Consider the following 19,455-nt stretch of genomic DNA (forward strand, 5'->3'; position numbering starts at 1 on the left):
CCAAAAATTAAACCCCAAACTCTGAACAGAAGATAGCTGTGCAGCTTGAGTTACCATGGTGATCTAAAAGCGATCACTCCAGCTTTAGACTCAACGGACCCCTCGTTGTAAACCCCTGAACATGAAGGACACCGGTCTACCTGAAATCATTCTTCACACATGATTCCTCACAGCTGCTCTACATTCCACTTTAAAATGTTCTAAAGGTGTTTGAGGAACGCACTTTGCCAGGACATGCATTTTTCTTCTTTAGAAACTCTTGGGTGATTGTTGAAGTGTGTTTGAGATCACTGAAAAACCCTTTGGCTGCCAGGCTTCTCAAGGCAGGAAGTCATCTTTTGATGCAGTTTTTGTGAAAAAGTTGACTTCATAGTACCACCTATAAAAATCATCTCCCACACGCCTTTTGCTTTTATGCAGTGAGCCATTCGGGTTCCTTCTAAGGCTGTAGAGGCCGACTTCACACAATGTCCTTTCTGATGTCTGAGCATCAGTGAAACACCAGTTCCCCCAAAGAGTCCTTGTGCCAAGTCAGAAGCCTTTCCCGTGTGTTTTTCAGTGGAGGGTTGTGAAATTAACAAATTGTGTGTGGTGTAATTTTTTAATGCTTCTCTTTCTGTTATTGGTTGTTTGTTTTTTTCTACACTTCCTAATCACTGCTGCAACAGTGATCTAGCTCCTGTTCAGTGGCCGACTGATGCTTCCTGTTGCAATACAGCACTTTACAATTTGAAATGGGCTCTTTACCGACTTAATTAATCTGCGTTGGCTGCAGGCAAAAAAACAAAAGAGACCAAAACTCCACAATAAACGGGGAAATGTACAAGTTAATCCAATGGGAGAAAATTAAATCACACAGTGTCAGAAATCATAATCAAGTAAAAATAATGAAGAGGGCAACGGTTTATGTGTTAGGCTACGGATGGTTAAAATTTTCCAAGACTGAATTATTAATTATCCTTAAGACTCTTTCAGACAGAACGTGGTTTGCTGTGCTCTGGTTATTGGGTTCAGTGGACGGTTCAGTGTTGTATTAACCACAACTAAAAACCAAAATTAAGAATGCTGTTTTGTTCACAGGCTGTTTTATAAGCTTTTTCACGCAATTAGCTTGATTGGAAGTTGTATTTGTCTCTTAATCACTTTGAATGTTGCACTTTCAACGCTAACCTGCTTGTTTTTTCATTAGACATACAAACAAATTCAATACGATGATTGAAAGATGACACAATTTTGAATCTTTTGACATTTTATTAACATTGCTCAAGGTTTGTTTTGCCTCATTCAGACTCTTCATTGAGGTAGTTGACTGAAACGTTATTGATATTTGGACAAACATCAGTTTAGAGCCAAGTTTGAGGTTAAACATTATTTTTTTAACAAATAACACTATGAAATGAGCTCATTCAGACACACTGTTCATGATTAATAGGTGCTTATCTTCACTACAAAGGCATCTTGGATGCTACAATAACAGGACAATTTAGTATATTATAGTTTAGTAGGCTCTGTGTATATAGAGATAGAGCAGAACACATTCACATTGTGTCTCGGTGAAGCCTCAGGCAGCGTGGCTTGCCTCCAAATAGCCGAAATGATGCGTGTCATTTCTGAGCTGCAGCTTTTGGAGGTGACTCGCCGCAGCTGAAAGCGCCGTTCACATGAAATAATCATCTGTCAGAGTTGATTTTGTGGCCTGTCAGTTGTTTTGTACTGTGGGAATACAGATTGACAGGTAATGCTGGATTAAGCTTCTGTGCAGACCTGTGAGGTGAAATGAAAGGTAAATGCTGTATCAATGTCCTGAAGACAAAATATATATATATTTATATGTATATTTGACGAGTCTGAGTGCATTTTTTTTTTAAATGCTGCATTTCTGACAATTCCATATGAGGGAATGAGCAGCCTTGGTGGAGTACTGCGCTCTCTGAGTGCTTTTCTAGTTTCTTACATATTTTATTAGATCTTTAATCTTCTTGTAACACAGTGCTTTCTTACTTTTTTAAAAGTATTTTATCTTTGCTCTATTTTTTGTCATGCTCTGTGCTCCTTGTTCTATTATGCTGCTAATCCAAAGAGCTGCTAAACTGCGTTTCATTGTTGTTTAACAATGACAATAACGATCTATTTTATTCTAGTATTTTGTGTTTTTTCAGAGTATTTTTGTATTAAATTGGGAGCAGGTTCACTCTCTTCAGTGTCCTCAGGTATCACAGATGATGTCTTACTTCTCATCGTGTTGTGGTCTAGCTGAGCTCCTCCATTTATGAGAAGTGGTTTGTGTGTTTCCACTTGTTTTTTTGTGGAGTGTATGTTGATTTTCTTGTTTTTTTAGCACTGATTGAACAGTTAAATGGATACTGTTAGGTCTTGACCTTACTATGATAATGCAAAGTGGCACAATCTTAAAAACACTGAATTAAGTGAGAGGACTATGATGATGATGATGTGACACATCATGTGCTGTCTTCTCTGTAGTGCTTCTCTGTTTGGCATGATTAAACCAATGAGATGAGTGAACAGAGTTTAGAGGATTAGGTTTGCAGCCCCGAGGTACCCCTTCATTGATGTCTATTTGCATAATTCTTCACCTTTGCAGAGTGAAGGGAATGGAATTATGGGAATTCAACTAACGCAGAGGCTATGGAGGCAGGCTTGTTTTAATTCTTAAAATGCATTTTGAGGATTGAGTAGGGTTGCCATAGGACAGTGATCATCAACTGGCGGCCCGCGGGCCGAATCCGGCCCGCCGAACCGTCCAATCCGGCCCGCGACTGGATTCCAAAATTGTGAGGATCAAAGAGAAAATATCATGTGGTCCACACTATTAAAGCAACTGAAAACAACAATAACTGAGACTCTTAACTATCAGTAATCCCCACCATTTATGACTCTATTTAGGCTACATTCCGAAATGAGGACAGACTCGCTGCACTGTTTAACATTTATTGTTTCACACAGTTCTTTTTTTTTTAACATAACTTTTCCTCATGCCCTTACTTAACATTTGGTTTTTATTTCAAAGTCTCAACAACAAGCTTCAAACTAGTAGACTTCTCAGGACAACAAAAGGAGGAAAAACCAATTGGCATAACTTAAAATAGCATGGTAAATAAATACTAACCTGGTACCAGAACAAAACAGGTCACAAATAATGTTCACACATCACATAAAACGTTAAGTGGGCTATAGCGATTTCAAATCACAAGGCTGAAATGGGCTCCTCACACTGCTTAATGGCTGAAGTTACATTTCCCCTCTGACACCAACTTTTTCACATCAGGCTTGGCCGCTGTCAGACTTATGTGCAAACAGTCCTCCAAAGACTGGTTTGACAGTCGGTTCCTCTCATGTGTTTTTATCGAGTTGATCTTGGAGAACGCAGCCTCGCAGGTGTAGGTTGAACCCAACATGGTGAGCACATACATAGCCAGCGTCTTCAATGTGCCATAGTCCTCGGGACAAGACACCCAGAATGTGCTCAGGCTTTCAGCACCATGGAGAGCAGCCTGGATTTCAGCCAGCTCGCTCTGAATGGACGCCTCGTCCAACGGCATCATTTTCACTACGTTTGTGGAGAATTCTCCACTTGGGCTGATGGTGAATGGGTCACGCACAAATCCAATGACATCCCTGGAAATGAAAAAGTCATCGAATCTAGCAGAGAAGTTGTCTTTTAATTGTGTGATGAATGTCTTCATCTTGTCTGTTACGTTGCTTTCTCCCACCGTCTTCAGTGTGTTGAAGTGCAGCAGCCTCTCTGACAACAAATCTGCATGGAACAGATCAAGTTTGTTCCCCGTTCTGCTGTATAATTTCTATGGGTTTTGTCAAAGCTGTGGGACAGGTTAGGTGCCGAAAATCGTGTTGGAGCAATCTACAAGAAAAAGCCTGAGGAACAGTAATAAATGCTTCACAGCTTTTGCTCTGGCACACTTAATGATGTCTTGTCCTTAATGGATCAGCGATGGATGGAGCCACGGAGGAAAACTCAGCTACACTTTTATTTTTATATAACTGGGTGGTAATAATTCATCTTGTAGCGTTCAATGACTGAGAGGACAGTGGAGTAAAAGGTGGCTCTCTGCAGCGACTGTGACTTTAGGTGGGATTGCCAATTAGTGTTGGTTAATTGACTGTGACCGCTGCACATCTGTCTTCCCTCTTCCCTGTGGATGGTTGATCCTCATGGATCTGAGCTCTAAACATCGACCCTGCATAATTAAGTCCTGATTAAACCGTTCATCTTGCAGTGGAGGCAAACACCTGGCACCAGGGGCTACTGTGAAGAAAAACTAGACTTTTAAACCTCGACAGCCGCAGCTCTGGGAATAAACACTTGGCGTCAGTCAGTGTGTGATTTAACTTTTCAGTATTTAGCTCATTAGCGTGTAACCAGAAACTTCACTGTTACAGTCAGCTGAGCAGACCAACCTCATTTACACACAGTTTTCTCCTCCATCAATCTGTAAATCCACAAGTCCTCGTGTCACTCTGGAGACTTTTCTCTGATGGTCAACATAAAGCACCTAAAAGCTTTTCAGGTGCTGTTTCTATATAGTTTAGACCATGGTAACATTAATAAGTGCTCTGAAAGCTATGAATACAAATGTTTGATGTACTAAGTAGTTATAGATTAGTGTGTGTCCACCTTGTAAATACAAATATAACAGTCACTTGTTTTTTCTGGCAAAGTCTTAAAGTATTTGTGCATGAGTGTTTCACCAACTATAGTTAGTGATCAATAGGCTTGATGAGTGTCAGTGTTCTGAATACTTGTGGTTTTTATTGTAGACATCAGTTTGCTGTCAGAATGTAAAACCCCCTGCAATTAACAAGCTCAAGAGGGAGACCTCAAGAATAAAAAAGGCACTTGTCCTACATATGATTGCCACTAGGAGGCCAATGTGAGTTGTATTTCACAGCTGGGAGGTGGTATTTACAGTAAATCAAGCAGGAAGGGAGAAAGACTAATCAGTGAATTTAATTGCTACTGCTGTGATAAGTTTTTTTTTTTTTTTTTTTTTTTTTTTTAAACATGTTAAACAGTTTGCATAGTAAAAAGACCAGACCAGCCTGTTCTCCAACCAACACAGACAAAAAAGTTGTTCGGATATGAACCTCAGGAGCACACTAGTGGCAGGAGGTATAAATAAAAAGGCTGACGAAAAATTCCAGACTATTTTGTGCAGTCATAAAATTGGTTTTGGAGCAAACTGAATTTAGAACGGCATGATTTCGGTTAAAATAAGCACTTTGTGAATTCTGGAATATTGTTGTCATTGAAGTCAAGTAAGCAATTGCATCTGATGGAATCAGTGTCTGGTATAAGTTCTATCAATTCTTTTTGAGGGTGTCTTCATTAGTGACCAAGAGTCAGATCCATACAGCAAGAGGGATTCCACTGACGCCTTCAATACTTTCATCTTGGCTGCCTTTAATTGGAGATACCCATATCCAAATCTTTGACAGAGAGTTTAATGCTCCCCAAGCTTTACCAGTTTTTGTTTCTATATCATGTGCTGTGATGGTGTAGCCTCCAAGATATAGGGAATGGTCAACTTCTTTGATTTCTGACCTATTTGGTACATGCTATGTCTCCTCAGATGTCTGATCAAGGTGCAGAACTTCATCTTTGGAGCATTCATGAAGAGTCCAATCTTGTTTTGTTGCTTGCTCTACTCAATGCAGAGGGTCCTCTGCTTCACTGAGAGTGTTTTCCAGGCGGGCAACGTCATCTGCGAATGCAAATCCTAGGAGGACTTCTTCAGGGTGTCTTCTGTTGTCATTATGGCTGATATAAAAAACTTGTGGCTCCGGACTCTTACCATAATTATTACAACCACTGGAGGTGGTATTATCGGAATACAAACATGTAATTTACTGATGCTGCCTCAGACTCTGAGAGCAGGGCAGCTGGATTCTTGTGAGATTCACAGAATCATAGTATAGTCCAACTTCCAGCACATTTTAAGTGTCAAAACATAGACTGTGTATAAAAGACAGACTGTAAGCCGTGTCCCAATTCAGAGGCTGCGTCCCTCAAAAGATGCAGCCTTAGCAGTCCATTAAAGTCTGGGTCCTTCAAAAGACGCAAAGGCTGCATCTGAGTGTTTGTTAAGTGAGATGGTCTCAAGTCCCATAGAGCCACACCTGTTGTCTAGCAACCCGGGCTGCAAAATTTTTATTCCAAGCATAAGATCTGCAAAATAAATTTACCCTTAGTGTGATCTTACAGTATGAGTCTGGATTGTAACAGTCAGAGTATTTTTTTAAAGATTTCTTTTAAATTAAGCAAATCTAAAAATGATTATGTGACTTTTGCTGCAGTCTTTACTGAACAACATGCTCCCATATGCTTGTAAACTCTTATTTGCAGGCCAAAGCTTTGGTAATAGTAGATGCATTTGATGTTTATCAAAAAAATGCAGCTCTTATGATTTGGATGTGTCACAGCCCACAGCTTAAGGCTGTGGACTGTGGTAGTGCTTCCTGCTCTCTCTCTCTCTCCTAGGTGTGTGTTCATGGTGAAGCTAGCAGCAGGTGTGCTGCATTGTAATCAGCAGACGAGCTGCAGGTGGAGCTGAGTGACTGGTCTCTGAGCGTCTCTATAAAAGCAGATGGCACCCATCAGTCGAAGCTGGACCGTCGTCTAATCTCCAGTTAGTGCTGGGAGTAGAACTGTCTTTGCCACCAGCCTAGAATTGCTAGTAATTCTGTTTTTTGTGTTTAGAAAGCTGATTCCTGCCTGCTGAGTTGCCTGGGTTCCTTCGTCTGCTGGTTTTCAGCCCAACCACGGATTCTGCCTTCTTCTCTGCTTCTCTGGAGGATCTCCACCTGTCACCAGCTTAACCTGGGAACATCAACGTACACCTGGAAAGAGGACTTTCTCTGGAAACATCTGCCACGACCGGGTTCTGCAGACACCAACTTACCAAGCACATGGAGAACACCAGGAGGGAGCGTTCTGGATGAAGTCAAACCAAAAGGACTGTTCTCAGCTCATCAGCTCAGTCTCCAAGCCCTAGTATCACCAGACTATTTGTATTGTTAATACGTCGAATTAAATAATCAGCATTCCGTATTTAACTTAATGTATTTTATGCTCTGCATAGGATAGCTTTAGTCTAGGGTTACAGCTCAAAATTACTGGTAGTCTAGGCTGGGTTAGTTTTGTATTTTCAGTTGTTTCCCTATCTTGGTGTTACCATAAATGGGTTAACCTTATTTTCAGTTTCCATGTTCATGTAGTTATTCCTCCGTACCTCTAGATGGTTTTTGTTTTTCAGTTCTAGTAGTATAGTTCTTCTTTGTCTAAGATTCTAGTTCCGGTTCCTGTATAGAGTTTCTTGTTAATAAAAGCATTTTTAAAACGTTTACACTGGTGTTTCATTTCCTGCTGCTGAGCCTTTTGAACCTGCGGTAACAGGAGATTGCACTTTAGCCCAACCACAAACCAACGTTTATAGAGCCATCCAACCAACATCCATGAAAAACAATTTCTCTCAACTTCAATTCGTTCTAGTCCACAGGAGATGAAACTTTCATTATCAAATATTGACTCTGCGGGCAATCACATTTTGTCTGATGCAGCCTGGAGAGCAGAAAAACCGCTGGGAATAAAATGTTTGTACAGTTTCCTGAAGTGTGTTTGTCCTGAACGTACCTGTTCTGTGTTACATAACTCCACTCACCTGTGGGGTCCTCTGCTGAAGTTACTTTCAAGGTCAACCTCGTTTTAGCCTCATCATTTTGTCGTTTAGCTCCTTCCTGCTGCACGCTGCCACATCAGAGCGGGTGTTTTCTCCTCCTCAAGGGCTGCGGTCCTTCGGGAGGCATCTCAACCCAGAGGGAAGGTGACGCTGTCAGGAACAAAGGAAGCCACGCTGTCTCTGCCTTCCTCCCCACCCCACAAAATAGCTGTCAGTTCATGTTAAAGTGATAGGAATGGGGGTTCATGGGTATTCCATGCTAAAAACAGCATCAGCTAGCATGTTTCAGCAAAAACTGCTTTGTTCCACACATTTAAAAAATCCCCATAGGATGCTAAAGTAACATATTTTAAAGCAAAGCATACAATATGATAATTAGAAGACTCTCGACTGTGTGTTGGCACTAAATCAGTTTGATGTCGAAAAGATCAGGTAGGAATGATACATCACACACAATCACCATGAGCATGACAATACAAAAGCGTGGATGTTAACATAGAGATTGATATGAATATGACACCCAATATCTTTTTTTTTGTACAAATGAGGGAAAAGTCAACAATAGTATCAGTATATTGTTTGTGTCTTACTCTATTCAGTACATAGTGGATGCATAATATTCCATGTCAAGCATGACATAACATATTGATCAAAACTGAGCTGTATTCATTTATTGTCTTTTATTTCACTAATAAGATTGTAGAGACCTATTTTACCCACCAGCCTCAGTGCATATCAAGTTTACTATATACTGTTGGTTAATTTTATTTATGGGTCAATATGTAATTGAGGGACTTTTGAAGTCCATGGGATAGATCTTGCATACATTTTTTTTTTTTTAAATAAAAAAAAGTTTTTTATGTTCATTATGATCAAGTCTTTACAAATTCCATAATTATTTATTATGGAAACAATCACTTATCAATAAAAAATGACTGGATATCACTAAAATGTCGACTAAATAATCATCCAAATTCAATAACAACCACCTTCTAATGAGCTAAACAATAATAAGGTGAGTTTATTCAAAAATGGTTGTTATTGGGTTCTTTTTATAAAGTTGAGATAATCATGAGATATTTCTGGCAATATATCAAATTTTATATGGAAAATAACAAATTGTATCTGTTTCTGAGAAATCACTTTCAACTAAGTTATCCATTACAAAAACACCTCTCAAGGAATTGTGTTGATTCCACATCACATGACCTGCTCCACATGATGTCATTTCCTCCTGAAGAAAAGACTGGCCAGACTCCAAGGATTTCTGAGTTATTTAATATAAAGTAGTGTCAACAGGTTTACTACAATATCTTTATAAATAAGTTTCAGTTTCAATCTTACTCAGTTGTATATATAATATTTTAGAAGAATCTTTTCGTAAAAATGCCATGTGGTGTTTGGTTATAAGCGGCTATGTTGATTTTACCCCCGAAAACAGCAAAAAAATGTCAGCTATGATACCTGTCAACTATGTTACAAAAAGTTCCAAAATTCTATATTGACCCTTATAATAAAGCATTACATTGTATGAACTCATGGCTAGTAGCTCTCCTGCACTGCTGGAATTCCAGTGAGAGGTGGGTACCTATACAATTATACTATATGTCTATAGAAAATACAGCCACAACATTAAAACCATGTGAATAATATTGTGTAGGTCCCCTGTGTGCCAGTGCATAGACACTGGACTGCTGGGACCTGGGGGGTTTCATACACTCTGTACTTTTAGATAAAGAGCAGATGCTGAGTCTTCACCCCTTTTATTCTGTCTTTTTTTCATCATTTTAAATATTTTATGCTTAAATTTTTGGGGGTATTTTTGTCTTGTTTGACAAAAAGACCCCTTAACAGTGAAGAGAGAAAGAAAATGTAGGCATACTTTCTGTGTCTGCAAGCATGCAAGAATCTATGTGATGTAAGTTTCATGTCTGCAAGAATCCAGAATTTATGTCTGTGCAGTACATTGACGCTAGTGTGACTACTTCGAATATGCAGCTACAACCTGCTGCACATTTAGAGGCCGGCGACAAGGAAAGTAGTTTAATAAATGCATGTCTGTGGTGTCCACAGTAGTCTGTGAGCTTCTCCACAAGGAATTTTTAATCAAAGGTTTCCCAGAACGCATTTCAGGCACAGAATTTTTCCTTGCTTGAAACCATGTCAACTAGTATGTTTTCAATGTAAAATCTTAAATTCTACAATAGCTGAAACCTTGAGGTAAATATAATTGTGGTAAAAAATATTTGCCTCTGAATTAGTGAAGTACAAAGTAGCATTAAAAGCAAATTTACATTTGTATTTAAGTAAATCTACTTATATTCCAGCACTTGTCTTCAAATAACAAAACTGTCCATATGCTGTTTTTTTTTTTTAAACTTTACAGTGCTCTCTGATATGTTTCAAAACTACATTTCAAAGAAAGTTGAGTTTTATTGGTGACTACACGTAAACATTGAAATGGTGCTAACTTGTTTTTTTTTCGCTTTTAGCACCTTTAAGCATTTGACAGCTGGAGTTCATTTTGCCATTAAGTGTGACTGTGTACCTTTGTGCCTTCAGAGTGAATCCACCTTCCCTCCTTCCTCCTGTTTGTCAGCTACTCCGTATTCCTTCCATTTTTCCTGTGGCCGCAATAAAGAAAAATTGCCCAAAAATAAACATTGGCACGCTAATTTCCCTTCTTCACTTTCCATGGGAGCACAGAAAAGATGGTGTTTTGGTGTAAATGCAGGGCGAAATGAGTGTCATCCATTTTCTGTACAGAGTGTAATAAAATTTTGCGAGCGACGGAGAAACAAATGAATCTATTGGGGAAGTTTCAATCTTTTTTTTGAAACCACATTCTGGCTAAGTGCTGCTGTCCTTGGGCTGCACTCTCAGGGAAATGTGGAAAAGTCCTGTTAGGGCCTCTTCGAGTGCAGGGAGATACAAAGAAAGGCTTGTTAACTAGTTGGCACAAAAGAGAATTTTCTTTTAAATTAGCCCAATTATATGATTACAAAGAACATGATAATGGATGAACCACAATCAATTCTATCACTGTGTGTAATTTTTCAGGCTGTGGATCGGTGAATCCTACATCATGGCAAACACTGAGAAGTAATTTTACCCTCAATTAGTAAAGGTAGAAGTGCTGTAAGTGGTTCCAGAAACTTAAAAAGTTCATAAAGTTGTGCATTTGTTTTCAGGTTTTCTTATAATTCCTGATGACCAGCAGTTGAACTCCTGATGATCATCATATTCAGACGAATTCAAGCTCAAATGGGAGCAAATTAGTTGTAACTCTTAATGTCTGTAGCCTTATAGAGTGATCTCAACACGTTCTTTTCATCTGTGGGAATGTGGACACTGTTTTACTGTTGTGTGGACGGTCTACAAATCCATTAGAGCTGACTTTGTGTCCGTCACTCAGAGTGGCCATGAGGATAAGTTGCACGTGTGTTCCTGAGTTGAACTATTTTTCAGCATAGTAAAAAAAAGGAAACAAGCTGAGTATTGCAAACCGCAGTGCTGTAGCTTAACAGTCTTTACTGTTAGTTAGCACATACCTAAAACAACTTTGAGCTAAATCTCAGAGCTCATAGCTGAACAAAGGCTCTTTAGTAAATGTGTCCTCTATAATCTGAAAAGCCGATTATTCATTTCAGATCATTGGACTATTAAAGTAGTTGTGGTATTCTATAAGAGAGAGAGAGAGAGATTTGGCAAATAGTTTACGTTTGAGAACTTTCAAACAAATTCAATAATGTCTGTGTCACTGACTTTATTTACATATTTGCGATTTTCATTAGGCAAATATAAAATTCAGCTCTTACTGCATTTTCTATTGTATTCATACTTACAGTCACACTTCTGTGGATGGAGACACAGAGACTGATTGTATTTCTAAATTCGCCCAGGTCTCTCTATTCCATTGGCAACAACAATTTAAGTTACTGAAGTTCTAATCCTGAAGTTTCTCATCTGGCCATTCGTGGGTGAGTACATTTCCATAGACCCCTAAGTGGAAATGTCCAACTTTACAGTAGAAATACACATGGTTACAGTCTGGAACAAATGACATTTTTGGTCATTATAGCGAATTTCACTGTGAATTACAAGTAAACAAGGGGTGAATTTTTATATACACTACCGTTCAAAAGTTTGGGGTCACTTAGAGATGTCGTTATTTTTGAAAGAAAAGCAGTTTTGTTCAATCAAGACATTAAATTAATCAGAAATACAGTCTAGATATTGTTAATGTGGTAAATGACTATTCTAGCTGGAAACAGCTGATTTTTAATGGAATATCTCCATAGAGGTACAGAGGAACATTTCCAGCAACCATCACTCCTGTGTTCTAATGCTACATTGTGTTAGCTAATGGTGTTGAAAGACTCATTGATGATTAGAAAACCCTTGTGCAGTTATGTTAGCACATGGATAAAAGTGTGAGTTTTCATGGAAAACATGAAATTGTCTGGGTGACCCCAAAGTTTTGAACGGTAGTGTAACTTCCGGTTTAATTGTATTAAAGCTTGAAGTCATGTATAAATAAGGGTGTGTCTGCTTTGAATGATAGGTGAGTCCTGTCACAGGACAGTTCATGTCCAGAAATGTTTGCATTGCTCCCTCAGCTCCACGTCTTTGTTCATTTTTGGATTAGCCTGGAGTTAGGCTCAGTCAGACACTGGCACTTGCAGCACTGCTATACATGTTTTTCCTACTGTTTAGTGGGTTGATGTAGCACCACTCTGTATGAACTGGAACCCTGGTAACAGTGTCTCTGATTTCACCTTGATTAAGGATGAAATACCAGCTCACATGTAAGCTGATGTGTGGCATGTGCATGCAGCAAAACCTCCACACCTGCAGCACTGTTAAACACAGTGAAGTTAAGTCAGTCCACTCACGAGGAACAGATTATGTAAATGTTCTACTGTACTGTACATACAGCATTAACATTTGGCATCTTGGCTCTGACCTTGCTGTTCCCCACGAGGAAACATCAAGCTCCGTTCAGCAGGGAGTCGGGAGCAACGTTACCAACTTGCCTCCCAGGAGGAGGCTGGACTCGAAGGCCACAGATGGATGCTGGGTTAGAGGTGGCAGCGGCGCAGCAGAGCGCTGACAGCGTAAGTACAGCACTATGATTAAAAGGGTGACTCATGTTGTGTGTAGCAGCAGACTGGACTTGGGATGTCTCACACTCTTGCTTCATTAAACACACTCAGTTATGCATCAGTGTTAGCCCAGTTCCTGACCTGTGAATCATCTCCCACATCTCTGGTCCTCCATCCAATAGCCATTTGGACAACCCCTCCTTATTTTTCATTTTTTTTATTAATGGATAACTCGATATTCATTTATTTCACACTATATTTTAAAAACCTGTTAATGTACGGTTTTTGTGTATCCTGTTTTGTTTCTGTTGCATTTTGTTGAAATGTCCTATATAAATAAAAAATAAAAATGCCCTTCCTTCCTCTGTTTTCCAGGTTTCTCATAGTCTAGCTTTGTCATGCCTTGATTCTCTTTACATGCAGTGATACATTTAGCATTCACTTGAATATTGCTGCAAGTGTGTGGAGATCAGAATGACTGAGGTAATGTATTTTCTTTACAACTAGCTTTTATATAAAAGAAGAAAAGTTTGGTAGGGAAACATGAGACATGCTTTGCTTCATTTCTGTGGCTGCAAAAGGCTCTTGGTGCCTTTTAGCAGCAACATATACATTTTGGTATAACAAGTAAACTAGACATGCTTGTGTTCAGCAATATTTGCTGCCTTGGAAACACAGCTCCTCTGCAATACTGTGCACTCTGGCATCTGTGATGGTTACAGCACAAACTAATACTAAACTAATTTAACTGTGGAAAATGAAAATGAGGCCATGTGGACTTCTAGCGCGATATGTTACAGATTTGGCTTATGCCACTTTTTGCCAGGAATGGGAGACGAGAGCGACAAGGAATATTAACCCTTCGATGTACGAGTGATGGGACCCTACACTCTTCCATAAGTGGGTCAATGACTGCTATGAGAATAAATGTGCTTTTATGCCATTTTTGTCATTTTGATTAAGACTAATCATTTGTATTGTTATTTATGTGTCACGACTGCAGCTGCGGGCCCCAGTAGTGGCAGTACTCTCTCCTTCACTTCTAATTGATCAGTAGGTGCAGCTGGAGCAGGAGGCGGCAGGTGTGCGGCATCTGCAATCAGCTGACCTGGAGGGAGCAGGTGGGACTGGCTGATCATCACCACCCTGTGCCATAGGAAGAGACCTCGCTCACCATTTGACGCCGGACCGTGAACAAGCAACAGTCAGTCTCATTTCTTGTTTAGTTCAGCTCGCCTTGATTTTTTCACTTCTGTTAACTGTTTGCTTTGCGTTCTTTCAGCCTCATGAACTCATGCATGCCAGGCAGAATCAGGGACTCTCAATGATGGTATAAATGACTGCCTTTAGACTAATGGACACATGGATACATACTATATATACTCTCACTGTAACACAATGAAGTAGAAAGTAAAAAAGAACAGTTTGTTCTGTGTATAAGAGTTCCAGTCAGGGTTGAAGGCAGCAGCCCTCCATGAAGAAAAGCAGCTCTTGTAATGTTCACGCTTCAGAGGCAAAGTTGGACAGATGTAACAAACAAATAATCCAAAGTTCAGCATCTCAAAGCTCTGATCCTCATTCTGCACTGCAACAGAGGGATCTTAGACTGTGAACTTTAGCCATATCCCAACTTTTCTCAAAATATTTGAGAGTTGGACCAACTCAATAGCATCTAAACAGATCATTTACTGTAATTTCCAACAAAAAAACAGGGGATTAACATGATTTTCCTCTACAGGCTAACAGATGAGGCTGATGTGAGGCTGTAGTTCAGCTGCATCTGCACAAACCCTGCCCTTTACAAACGTCCTCGTACACTTTCACGGCACCTGACATCCTTCAAACAGATCCAATCAGGAGCCCAACTTGAACTGCAGTAGAGGTTTACGTTACGGAGTGATAGCGTTTACTGGAATACACTGATGTAATGTGATGTGTGGCCTTTTGTGCTCGCGGATTGCACTAGACTTGGTCCATTACCTGCAAAAGACGTAATGAGGCGGTATTAGTGGGTCTGACCCGGCTCGGCCTCGTGTGCTGCTTCAAAAGAAGAAATCACTGCAGTGTTAAACACTTGGATTCGGAAATCTCTGCAGTGAGAGTGTGCTAAAACACGACCAACACCCACATAATGTACAAACTTCATACAGCTTTCTTTCAGTCACAGCCACAGTAGCTTAAATCTGACCTCCCTAGCCTTTCTGGTCTCTACACATACCATAAGATTTAACTGTTAACTTTGAGAAAGATACTCCTCTGTTGAAGCTTATCATGATGATTAAAGGTGGCAGGGTCCTTCCCCAAACATAGAACAATGGTTGAAACAAGCACAAGAAGAATAAAAATGTCCCCCCCAATTATCCAAGGCTGTAACATTTAAATACCATTCATAACTCCTTTTAATCGTGGAGACTACTGACACTTGAGCTCAGATTGCCATTCACGTTACTTCTCAAATTTATATTGTTAGCATTGCTTTGAAATAAGAGTGGATAAAAAAATATGCCTCAACAAGCACATTTGTGGAACTCTGACCTAGATGTCCCTTCAAAATGATTGAGAATACCATTTTTGATTCTTAGAAAATTGAGGCCATTATGCAGGCGAAGCGGCACTTTGTTTTTGACCATTTTACAGTTTTCTAAGTTCCCAGGCCACTCTGTCTGCAACAGCTCTGACTTGTTCTCCACTGAATTAAATCCACTTTTCTTTCCAAAGTACTCACCAAGTCCAGGAGGCAAGGATAACTTTAAAAGTTTATTTGAAGATAGATCACGGTGTCACAGCAGTTGATTGTTTTCCAAAGTTACAGTCCATTACAAACCCGATGCTCTATTGCTGTCGATGTGACACTAACTGTTGGGAGTAGGGAGAAGCAGGAAGGAGGACGCCAAATGCAGTCCAAGACCAGTAAGGCAGGTGTGTTCATGGCAAATACAGAAAAAAGGTGGCATGTAGCCGAGGCTGCAGAGACAAGGACAGGACAAAATAAAACAAGACAGGAACTGACTGTGCAAAGACAGCACTAATATTTACTAATGAGGAGAGTGGAAAGCCAGGTTTAGTAGACAGCAGATAGAGCACAGACTGAATGACATTTAATAGGTGGAAAACAAACATGGACTAAACTGACAACTGACATAGTACCATTCAGTCAAAGCCTTATTTAAGTCAAGGTTTTGCAGTCTTCTGTATGTCGTATGAGCACCATGTTGTCCTGCAGGATCGAAGTGGAGTTCACTTCGATCCTGGGCTGAACTGATCTGCTGACGTCTGACGTTACGGTGAGCGTATTGCGTCACTTCCTGTTGTAGCGCTGTGTTGTGTTCTGTGACTGTTGTAGCTTATCCACTCCATCTAATTTGATATTCATTAAATCTGTGTGTAGCGGTAATATTTGAATCGTAACATACACTCGTTTTCTTCACGCACCCTCTCAGTACTTAATTCTAAGTTAATCTGTTATCTCTGTCCGCTAGCCTAGCACTTAGCAGTTAGCATGGCTTCTCCCTCTTCTTCTCCTTCTCTTTCCTGCTCAGTGTGTCACATGTTTAGTTACTCCTCTGCCTCCTTTAGTGATAACGATACCTGTAATAAATGCAGTCTGTTTGTAGCTTTGGAGGCGAGGCTCTCTGAATTGGAAGCGCGGCTCCGCACCATGGAAAACACCCCGCTAGCTGTTAGCCAGGCTCCCTTAGCCGGTGCGGACCGCAATAATATAGCTGCTAGTGTAGCTTCTGCTAGCTGTCCCCTAGCAGCTCCCGAGCAGCCGGGAAGTCAGGGTAGCTGGGTGACAGTTCGTAGGAAACGTAGTCCTAAGTTCAAGCCCGCTGTCCCGGCACACCACAAACCGCTTCACGTTTCTAATCGTTTTTCCCCACTCAATGACACACCCGCTGAGAAACCAACTCTGATCATTGGCAGCTCCGTAGTCAGAAACGTGAAGCTAGCGACACCAGCGACCGTAGTAAAATGCCTCCCAGGAGCCAGAGCGGGCGACATAGAAGCAAATTTGAAACTGCTGGCTAAAGATAATCGTAAATACAGTAAGATTGTTATTCATGTCGGCGGTAATGACACCCGGTTACGCCAATCGGAGGTCACCAAAGTTAGTGTGGCATCGGTGTGTAACTTTGCCAAAACCATGTCGGACTCCGTAGTTTTCTCTGGACCCCTGCCTGATCTGACAAGCGATGACATGTTTAGCCGTATGGCATCGTTTCGCCGCTGGTCGTCTACGTGGTGTACTGCAAACGACGTTGGCTTTATAGACAATTGGAGCTCTTTCTGGGGAAAACCTGGTCTGATTAGGAGAGACGGCATCCATCCCACTTTGGCTGGTGCAGCTCTCATTTCTAGAAATATGGCTGATTTTATTAGAACTCCTAAAGCATGACAACCCAGAGTTCAGACCAGGATGCAGAGTTGTAGTCTTCCACACCTCTCTGCAGTTTCCTCTCAGCTGTCACCCTCCAGTAATTCAGTTAGCTTTATTGAGACTGTGTCTGTCCCCCGACCACCAAAATTCAATAAATTAAGCAAATCAAAAATAAACAAAAGACATAGTAACCATAAAAATCTAATTAAAATTAATACCACTATTTCAACTGAGCGAAGAAACAGGACAATTAAATGTGGTCTGTTAAATATTAGATCTCTCTCGTCTAAATCTCTGTTAGTAAATGATTTGATAACTGATAACCAGATTGATTTGTTCTGTTTGACTGAAACCTGGTTGCAGCAGGAAGAATATGTTAGTCTAAATGAATCAACTCCTACTAGTCATACTAACTGTCACGTTCCTCGAATCACAGGCAGAGGAGGAGGAGTGGCAGCAATTTACCTCTCTAGCTTAAAAATGAACCAGAGACCTAAACCTAGTTACAGTTCATTTGAAAATCTTACTCTCAGTCTCTCTCATCCAGATTTAAAAGCTCAGAAACCAGTTTTATTTGTTGTTGTATATCGTCCTCCTGCTCCTTACTCTGAGTTTTTATCTCAATTCTCAGACTTTTTATCTGATTTAGTGCTCAGCTCAGATAAAGTCATTATTGTGGGTGACTTCAACATTCATGTTGACGTGGACAGTGACAGCCTTACGACTGCTTTTAATTCAATATTAGACTCAATTGGGTTTTCTCAACATGTAAATAAACCAACTCATAGTTTTAATCATACCCTTGACCTCGTTCTGACTTATGGCATAGAAATCAAACAGTTAACAGTATTTCCCCGGAACCCTCTTCTTTCTGACCATTTTATGATAACATTTCAATTTACAACAATAGATTGTATAGGAGTTAAGAATAAATATCATTACAGTAGATGTCTGTCTCACAATTCGGTGACTAAATTTAAGGAAATAATACCCTCTCTATTTAGTCCAGCACCACTTACTGATATAATGGAAGGGAAATATTATAATTTTACCCCCACAGAAGTGGATTATATTGTTAATAATGCTGCAGCCTCACTGCGTACAGCACTTGATAGTGTTGCACCTGTAAAAAAGAAAGTTCTATCTCAGAGAGGACCTGCTCCTTGGTATAATTCCCAGCTGCGGACTTTAAAGCAGGCCTCCCGAAAGCTGGAAAGGAAGTGGTATTCCACTAATTTAGAGGAAGTTTATGTAGCTTGGAAAAATAGTCTAGTAATTTATAAAAAAGCTCTTCGTAATGCCAGGACAACATATTATTCATCTCTAATAGAGGAAAACAAGAACAACCCCAGGTTTCTTTTCAGCACTGTAGCCAGGCTGACAAAGAGTCAGAGCTCTGTTGAACCTTGTATTCCTTTAGCTTTGAGCAGTAACAACTTCATGAGCTTCTTTACAAATAAAATTATTACGATTAGAGAAAAAATTACTCTGGCCCTTCCTGCAAATGTCACAGATGTATCATCGAGTACAGATACTTTAGAATTGGCTGTAAGACCAGATGGATATTCAGAATTTTTCACCCCCATACATCTCTCTGAACTCATTTCAATAGTTTCTACATCCAAACCATCAACATGTCTTTTAGATCCTATCCCAACTAGACTGTTCAAGGAGGCTTTACCTTTAATTAATTCCTCAATGTTAGATCTGATTAATCTCTCTCTAGTAACAGGTTATGTACCACAGGCTTTTAAGGTTGCTGTAATCAAACCTTTACTTAAAAAGCCCACTCTAGATCCAGATGTTTTAGCCAACTATAGACCAATTTCCAACCTCCCATTTCTCTCCAAAATTCTGGAAAGAACAGTTGCAAATCAATTATGTGAACATTTACAAAGGAATAGCTTGTTTGAAGAGTTTCAGTCAGGCTTCAGAGTGCATCATAGCACAGAAACAGCTCTGGTGAAAGTTACTAATGACCTTCTCATAGCGTCAGATAATGGACTGGTCTCTATACTTATTTTATTGGACCTTAGTGCAGCATTCGATACAATCGACCACAAACTTTTATTACAGCGACTAGAACATTCTATTGGCATTAAAGGGACAGCACTGGACTGGTTTAAATCCTACTTATCAGACAGGTTCCAGTTTGTGCATGTCAACAATGACTCTTCTGAGCATACTAGGGTTAATCATGGAGTTCCTCAGGGTTCTGTCTTAGGACCAATACTGTTCACATTATACATGCTTCCCT

The sequence above is a fragment of the Amphiprion ocellaris genome, chromosome 13, assembly GCF_022539595.1.
Source record: "Amphiprion ocellaris isolate individual 3 ecotype Okinawa chromosome 13, ASM2253959v1, whole genome shotgun sequence".
Lineage (NCBI taxonomy): Eukaryota > Metazoa > Chordata > Actinopteri > Pomacentridae > Amphiprion > Amphiprion ocellaris.